Genomic DNA, 10122 nt, shown 5'->3' on the forward strand with positions numbered 1-10122 from the left:
CCGTTGCCGTGAAAGTACTCGGGCAAAGAATAGCGACTCATCTCTGATACGGCGGGCTACAACAAAACCGTAAGATCTACTCTTACATGCACAGAAAGGTCTCCGCCCATTCGGAAATGAGAATTAGAAGAAAAACCATAGCCCTCGCCCCGAAGTAGACCAATTTCACCAGATCACCACAGAAAGAACATCTTATAACCCTCTGTGACGCTTCGCGGCAGAGACGGCTTGCTTCTTGACAAAAGGAGCAATCTCCTCCCAACTACCGCAAGGCAACTCGGGGAGATTTTCCATTGAATCGGGGAAATTCAATGGTATCTTCTTGCCAGTGTAAAAGATTCCAACATCGTAGGCCCGCGCTGCCTCCTCCGCCGTTTTGTACGTCCCCAACCAAATCTTCCGCTTCTGCGCCGTGGGCCTAATTTCCGTCACCCACTTATTAAGCTCAGGCCGATGTCGCACACCCCTATACGCCACCTCCTCCTCCCTCCCTGAGACGCCTCTGTAATGAACCTCGTCACACGGTACTCTACAACTCTTGCCATCCGTGCCCGCCGAGGTGCTCGACGCCGACACGGACGCCGACACCGACGTCGACTCCTGTTCCTGCTCTTGCTTCTCCTCCATGTACGGCACATTCAAATCAATATCTCTATCCTCCATATCCTTACGTATCTTATGCACCCCTATCGACTTCTTCATCTCCGTCGACTCTAGCCTCTCCAACTTCACTCCCCCGAGGCACCATGCTGCCGGAGCCATCCCAGGCATCACAATCTCAAGTATGACAAAACCTCCTTAACACAGTACCTCCTCTCGCTCTCGCTCTCTTCTTTCTCACTGAAATCCCTTCCCTCTCTTCTCAGCTAATATAACTCGCCTTGCTTCACCTCACTTCACCTCACAACACCTTGCCTTGCCTTACGATGCACACCACCGAATGCTATGTGAATGCCGAATTGAGAGCGGTAGCTGTATCGGTGTAAGTAAGAAGGCAGGGCACATCGGCAGATGATATAGGAGGACGAGGAGTTGAGAACCCTACCACTGCTCTGCTGTGCTGCGGTAGCGATCCACGCCCTCTTCCTCCCTGACTGGGCCGGGCAGGGCGAGGGGGGGGGGATCAGGGAGTGGCGGTGGCGCTGGACTAGTTTGACCATTCTGGGAGTACCCAGGTGCCGTCCAATACAAGCCCACGGCATGGAAGTTGTGCCAGCCGACTCACCGTCCCTCCTCCACGTCAGTTCCCCCTCCCCTCCCCTCCCTCGCTGAGCTGTCGGTTTCGGGTAACTTCCGAGGCTACCGCAACGCGAACTCACCGCCTTCGAATGAATGTCTACCAACTCACAAATTGGATGAATGAGTACCAGGAAGGAAGAAACTCACTCTTGGGTGGAGAGACGGATGGATGAAGAATATCAGACGGCGTTGCCTCGGGCTTCTGGAAGACACTTCTCTGACTCTCTGTCTCGTCCGGACGATGAGGGGGGGGGGGGGCGGGGTGGGGTGGGGGAAGTGCGGTGGCGGTGATGCGTCCATCCACCTCCCGCGCCTCTTCCACCGCCACTTCTGCCACCTCAAAGTCGTCTTCCAGCCGCCCCAAACCACCCCAAGCCATAGTCAAGGCCCCACCACCCCTCCCCCAATGGAATGTGCCAATGTTGCCATGCATTGTCGTTTTGGGGGGTTTTGTGGTAATCAAAGTAATTGGTTCTAGTTGGGGGTGATTCATGGACAATATTAGAGTTTGTGTTATGTGGTTTTGGTTTTTAGGGTTATTCGTAATGTTGGTTGGGAGGATGTGAGGTGTTGCTTAGGTAACCATGAGGTGGGCAATGCGGAAATGTTGGTTTTGTTAGAGACTTTGATGTCTCTACTTCTTTTTTTAGTTTTTTTAGTTATAGTTTTCTTTTCTTTTCTGTGTCAATTTTCTTTCTCGCACCATATTCTTTTTACTCACTTTCTCTCATTTTTGTTCTTTCTCATTTGTTTATTTATTTCTTATACCAAAATACTTTAATTAAACATTCATTGTTTTGTTGTTGCTCTTAAGATGTTTTGTAATATTTTAAAACAATCATATTAGTAATGTTGTGATTTGATGATATGGTGCAGCTCTTTGAAGCTTAACAATAAAAAAATAAAAAAAAGGTGTAAATCTCAATTAAAGAAAGTAAATTGTTATGTTTTGATACCAACTTAATGTAACCACCTAATGTATGTTTTAAAGATATACACCTTCTTCACTGTTAAAAAATTGAATTATGACAACATCACATATATATGTATATGTATTTGCCTTATTAGATTTTGATTCTCCGGTTGTTAGTGATTTAAAGTTAGAATATAATTTAAATTGATTTTGATGCAATTTAAATGATTATTTTTAGATATATATTAATGCATGCTACTTGCCAATTGAACTTTATTAATTATGTTTTAGTTCAACCCATGTTCTGACATACATGAGTATGTATGTGAATATAAAAATATTCCAGATAATTATATTGTATATATATATATATATATATATATACACTAAATTTTTCTAAGATGTACCAAGATATACACACAGTTCTAGTTCTAGTAGCATGTGTTTCCTTGTGTGGGCAAATATATGCAATGAAGAGTTACCAATATTTGCATATATTTTTTCGTGAGCATTTACCTTCTCTTTTCTACTACTAATTATTTATTTTTCTATTTTTCTATTTATAATTATGATAATTAAAATTTCGTCTTTCATCTATTAAATATGTTCTTAATTTCTATACATGTTTGATAACCTTTTGCCCTAATTAGACAACTTAAATCTATATTTTGAAAAATGTATTTATTATGCTAAAATATTGTTTGAGTAAAATTTAAAAACTTTTTGGTGCTATTCAAATCTTCAATATGTTGTAATATATGATTTTGAATATATAATTAAATAAGGAACTGCTAGGTGGAGACCCCCAATTTAGTGCATCAACATATTTATGCCTCACATACAAAAAATAAAAATTTTGTTTACACTATTAAGTTTTAGAATAAATTTACAATAAAATATTTGTATCTCATAGCTCATGGCACTTCTTTTATTTATTTATTTATTTATTATTTTTTAAATATATATATATATATATATAACACATTTAATGTCATTCTTCCATTTAATTTTAAAGGATTATTAATTTTATTTGAATTTTTTTATTGTGAATTTAATTCAATTTTTTTCAAATAGTTAAATAAGAGTTTTAGTATGTAAACACAAGGGTGCTTGGCAGAAGGATATATGTCTAATAAAAGGGTGATACCCACCTAGTGGTTCTCTTAATTCAAAGCCATATAAACTTCTGAATAAATTTTAAAAACAAAATTTTAGTGTTTTGTTTGCATCCTACAACTGCTAACCCATGTGTTGTGATTTTGTAAGGTCATAATTAATTAATTAATTAAGGGAAGTAAGAAACTGCATTTGTCTGGCTCATGGCCCTTTTTACAATAATAATAAAAAAAATGGTAAAATGTTTCTTCACAACATCATTTGATGGTTTCATAACAAATTATTTACCAATGTTTTTTCATGATATCTTTAGGATAGACAAACCAAGGGCGTTTCTATTTTTTGTTTAATTTTGTTATAAAAATATTAGGTGCGTAATTTAAAAACAAAGCACTTAACTGAAAACATAAAATTATCTTTTACTATTGAATAAAAAAGAAAACAACCTTATTTCCAGCATCAATATAATATATTGATATATATTCCTATCTAGTAAGAATTTTTGACATTGATACATGCATATTTCAAAATCAAAATTAAAGCCATCTCAAACAAGCAAACGAAGAAATGAATCAGTCTGTGCACGTGTCTAAAAACGTACACACTCATATAGTAGTAATTTATTTATTGGTTTTCTCTTCAATTTATTTTTTTTGATTTGCTACAACCAAGCCCCGCACACACCCGACGTCGTTCCCACCAACCCACCCAAGTGGGAATTGTCGGTGGTTGCAAGGAGCGCCGAAACGACGAGCTTCAATGAACCTTCAATCGAAGCTTCCAGAACATGGCCACAACTGAAAACGAGGAAGAAAAACGAAGAAGGAAACGATGGCAACAGGATGAAAACGGGGGGGGGGGAGAAGAAAAGAAGAGAAGAGAAGATAAGTACCATCAGATTGTCCGCCACTCGCATCATCTGCATCGTCCACCGCAATGCTGTGAAACATCGCTCTGACCAGATTTTCACACTGAGAATCTGCTTTCCCCGAGTGGAAGTAGTAATAGTAGTGACAGTACCAGTACCGAATTCAGCCATACTAACGTGTCTAGGAATTTGCGACGCGACTTGTGGGAAATATATTTTTTTACGGAAGGAAGGAAGGATGGAAGGAAGCCGAGATAATCTTGTAGCTAAAAATCTAGACCTTGATCGCAGCGTCACAGGGAGATCTTAGGGGTGGGATGAAAAGAACCGACAGTGGCCATTGGTGTGGCAATTAACGGCGATGCGTCGTTACTTCTGACAAAGGCACCGCCCTTGTTCACGTGGCGCCGAACTGATGGTGTATCAGTGAATCGTTGCAGCTCCCAGCCCTTTCCCCTCCCCCTCTTGGTCAAGTTGCCGACCCATGATTATTGTCCGGTCGTCGTGATCGTCGATACATCAACCCACCGACTATGTGTTTTTTTCCACCGACCTTTGGGTGCTGTTTGTTTCAAGCACCTGCTAATTATCTGCCACGTTTGCGTTGGGTACCGCTTTGTGTTTGTGCGTTACTGTTGTGGTTGATGATGCTAATTTTTTCTTGATCGTCGAGTTTAAAAAAATGGGTTTCAGTGTTACTATTGTTTGGGTGGGGTCTGGGTTGCGTGGAAGGGGGATTTTATGGTTGTTTCGGTGAGGAATGCAGCTGTGGGTGGTTGGGTTGGCGGTATGTGCGGCGCAGAATGTGATGAGAGAGTAGTGGGTCCACACGCCGAGGTTTGGGTATCGTCCCTTCAGGAAAACGCCGACAGTGGTTCACTGTGGCGGTGGGTCTAGTTCCTCTAAAAATAATTGCGGCGTGAGATGAGCTTGAGAAGAAAGGGTGTTCCGCACCAAGGGCGTGATAACTGTCGGGATTTATGACCAGGGTTGTTCTTCAGTCACTGGCCGCCATCAGATTTGACCTCCGTGTGCGAAATGGCGCGTACGTGAGACACCAGCGTCACGAAGCTTTTCGTCCTCTGCGTTACCATCTGCATCCACTTAGAATCATCAACCCTCACTTTCCATGGCTCGGATCTTTGGTTGAGGTTCTGTCGGTAATCGATTAATACTGACGATGGCTGACCCTGGCAACCATGAAAGTTCGTCAATTACGCAAGGGATGCTGATTTTCGCTGTGACGATGGATGCGGTGGTGGGGGGGGGGGGTGTCGATGAAATGCAGCCTTTACCGCCAAGGAAACACGTCGAAAGGTTTTAAATTGATGGCATGTTCACTTGCCGCAAACTTGATGACACAAGACCACGCGACATCGAGAACAAGGTCTGACCATCCTCCGTCTGTTAATCGCAATATAGACAGCATGATGTACAACACTCAGTATTCTTCCCACACGAATCCGCGGAGTAGGGATGGATTTGGTTTCAATGCGTCGAAATCCAGTCGATTCAGCAGATCTGTGCAGACCAATACATGAATCCTCACCTTTTTCAATTCAGCTTTTGAGCAAATGATGAACTTTTTGTCTACTGAACGTCTTTTAGTATCAACATCATCATCTGCATCAGATCAAGTTCTAACAACTCACAGAAATTCTTCTGAGTTGTTTCCATCCTGTGGAAAGCAGGAAGCAAATTCTTACAAACTATGCATCTTGGAATTTATGGAAATGTTGTCACTTGGAACAACACTGCCAAAATTAGTGATAAATTTTATGATTAGATGGACATGAGGGGGGTGTCAAAGAAAGAAGTGGTTGTGCATTTCTTTATTTCATTATTTTGTTTTGAAGAAGCCAAATTTTTCATCAACCTTGTCAAGGTGATTGTGATGTATTTTTGTGTGATTGGATGAGGGAATTTTTATTTTGGTGGAGATTGTAGGTGGTGGTTACTGATATGTGGTAAGGATTGTTTTCTACTTGGGATTGATCTTGTTCTAACATTGGTTAGAGTTTTTTCAATCATTATAGTTTCTAAGGTAGGGTTGTTATATGTAAGGGTGTTGATATTTTTTGTAAGCACTTGTTTAATTTATATTTTTAGATGTTTATGTATTTAATAACTTTTAGCTATAATAGTATACAACACTATTTCATAGTTTGTATTGTTTACTTTCAGTTTTTTGATAATATTATTTATCTAATTGTATATAAAAAATTATTTGAAAAATTTATTACATAAAAATTTAAAATTTATTATTTATATTAAAATATCAAATATATATTTTTATGTGTATGTATAAATAATTAAAAATAATTTATTAATTAAAATTTATGATTTATATATATCTAATACATTTAAAAATGGCATAGACAAGAATTAAGAAGCTTCACTCTTATCTCTATGTATACTACCTAATTAAGAATTATATAGCAACATTCTATAAGACCTCTTATACGTAGCTAACTTGTAACACAAGTTTTTTATATGTGTAATTTATGGCGGACTGTCATGGATATATATTTATTGTAATTGTTACCTAGGTGATATGAATAGATAGAAGTAAGTAAAAGTAGATTAATTTCATAATACCTTCTAGAGAAGCTTCTTAGAAGCTTTATAGACACTGCTTTGACTTTACATGTGTTTATACTTGATTGATAGGTTAGAAACCTGGCCAAATAGTTAACCACGTGCCACACATGTTGATAGCTTGTGGAACAAGCTAATTATGTAGTGCCCACATAAAAAACTTGCCTTGCAAGTTAAGATACGTGTTGTGCAAAGTCAACACGTTTTTGGAGGTCTTATAAAACGTCACCGCATAGCTCTCTGCTAGATAGTATTTTTAGAGGTAAGAGTGAAGTCTTCTTTACTCTTGTCAATTCTTTTTTTGCTTCTAGTCTAGTTCAAGGGTCTCTAGTTTTCTTGCCTTTTGACAATAGCCACTCTAGTTTCTTTCTTAATATACATATTTAGTTATTTCTATTTTGTCATCATTCTTTCAAAAATGTCTCACTTCTTTATTTGTTTTTATCAAGTTTTTGTACTTGACACTAACTTATATTATAAGTCACCAACATGTATAATACATGCCCAATTTAGTATCCAAGTTTTTAATCTATCAATCATTTACAATTACATATAAAGTCAAATGTACATTTTTAAAGCTCATAAAAATTGATCTCACCCATTGATGGTACTTTATAATAAGGTAAAAAGACCACCTTATTATTTAATCATTGTTAAGGCCCTTATAACTTTTTTCAAATAAAACATCTAAAATATCAATAAGAATTCTTTATATCTCTAACAATATTACCAAATATTAAAAGTCTCTTCTAAGGTTGTTATATCAAACATGTTTTTATCTTGCCACCTATTCAACAAATAAGATTTTTTTTTTAAGAATCTTCACTTCTATTATGTTATCTTAAAGGATGTAATAATTTCAATATTTTGTTTTGAAACTCAATAATCAATAACTTTTGAGTTGATTTTGTTAGTTGTAGATTCTTTATCTCTTTACTGCCATATATATGACAATCACATACATGACAATCATAAGCAATAATATGAGATATAATAGAATCTTTATAAATCATCTTTTTATTTATAAAAAAAATTACTTGATTCTTTATCTTAATTATGATATATGTTATCAATAAAAATATTAATCTTCTTTGTTGCCTTTTTAAGATTCTTTGTTGGTTCCTATGTGCATTTATTAATATCATATCCATGCTAATCTAATATATTTTGGTGCCACCTTTTATATAATTTTTTTTCAATTTTAAACTCTTAATTATTATTTATTTTTATAGAAGTAGGTAGTATTTGTCTTCTTTTCAATACATCCATTATCTTGTATGGTTTAAGAAGAAATTTATGGAACATGGTGTCAAGGTAGAAAGAGTTTGCTTTAAGAAAGCATTAGGCTTTTGGCTATCATTACTTACTCAATCAAGTCTCAAGATAGAAAAACACCAAGTTTATGTATAAAATTGTCCTCATAGAAGCAATTACATCAATACATAAGTCTTAAGTATCAAAGATCATCCAAAATGTGAAAAAAATATTCTAAAATCTCATATATCCTTAAGGTAGAAATTTTCTAAACTTCAATTTCTCATATTTCACATTCGGACTATCCAAACAAACTAAATTTTTATATGAAGTATTGATGTAATATAAAAAACTACCAAAACAAATTTCAACAACAAATTTATTATGGATCTTGAGATATTGTCAAAATCCTAATAGTAGCTTCAAACCCTTGCTTACATATACATGTGTGAAATTTTCTTTATATCTCACAAACTAGGTACTTAAATACCATAAAATTTTGATATATAGATTCTTAACCTAATAACCCATATCTTTGAAAAATTTGAGCCAAAAATTCATTTAGAAACTCAACATATGGCTTCAATCATTACTATCAAAAAAAAAACTCACTTATTGTCTTTGAATTACATGTGATGTCTTCAACACTCTATAACTCCTTCATGCAAACTCTGAATGTAGCAAATCTTATACAAAAGACATAGATCTTATAATCATCTTTGCAGCTGCACCTCGCAATCTCAAAAAGTTCTAGTGTAATTTGTTATATTTTCGAAAGAACAACAATATGTCTTAAAAAAATACTTTAACTTCAAACAACTATAATTTTATCATCCTAATTCCAAATCCTCTAAAATTTATATGCAAATTATAGTTTAAATCCTAAATCTTATAATCTTTGCTTTTGATTTTTAAATGTCTCTTTTGAAGTTACTAAAATCCTCGTTATAGTCGTAGATAGCCTCGTGAGAGCCTATCAGGCATAGCTTTTTATCAATAGGGATGAAGATCCTTATTTCTTGTCTTTATCCATCCATACTTTGTTTTGATTCCTCCAAATGAGCTTATTAGAGGCTTGGATTTTCATCTTTGAGCTCCATTTTTTTTAAAATTTTATATTAAATATTTAAATCTTATATAATTTAAACACTATAATCAAAATGAATAAACCTCAAAATAAATTTTCTTACATCAACTCTCTTTAAATTAACCTACGAACCACTTTATTATACATCAATACTTATAAATATATAATATATTTTAGTTAATTTTTATATACTATAAATAATTATAGTACAAAAATAAGATATATTTTCATATAATTATTGATTATACTTATTTTTTTATTTGGATGAAATAATCTACTATCACAAATATTGAGTCAAAAAAACTTAAGATTTAAATTTTTGTGTTAAAATCTATGGAAACAAAAGACTTTGGTTATTTTGGTAGAGGTAATGGTTGAAAAAATCTATAAAGTCAATGACAAAGATTTTTTAATCTTAAACAAAGACCATATGATTATACAAAGTCTTTAAATATCTTTCACAATTGAAGCTACTAAAAATTCCTTGATAATAATTCTAAAGTCTTTTTGTACCCAAAATATTTTGTAGTTAGAAAATTGTAATGAGCTAGAAGAGCATGCAATTTTATTTTATCTTTTGAAATATAAAAGTGTCTTTTAAAATAGAATAGATTATTCTTGAATTTAAATTTAGAAATATAATTTTATTATAAAAGATTATTATTAATATTATAAATAAGAAGATTTGAAGACATGCTTGATTAAATTTTCTTTAAAAATATTAAATCAATAACCAATTTTATTTTTAGCTTGAAGAGAGAAGTATTTTGGCTTTAAAAGAATTATTTGTTATTGATCAAAAATTATATCTATTTTTTTTGGTCCAAGATAAAAATATCTAAAAATAATATGTAACAAAATTCGTTTTTTAATTGATACAATATATGAAATTTAAATCTTGAATTTATTTAAGATCTATCATAAGACTATCATTTGAAATATATATATATTTTATATATTGACGTCTAATCATGTATTTTTTATCTTTTTTAATATATATATATATATATATATATATATAAATTATGCTCTTTTGTATTCTTAGAA

Source organism: Physcomitrium patens, chromosome 21, assembly GCF_059467195.1.
Source record: "Physcomitrium patens ecotype Gransden chromosome 21, ASM5946719v1, whole genome shotgun sequence".
Lineage (NCBI taxonomy): Eukaryota > Viridiplantae > Streptophyta > Bryopsida > Funariales > Funariaceae > Physcomitrium > Physcomitrium patens.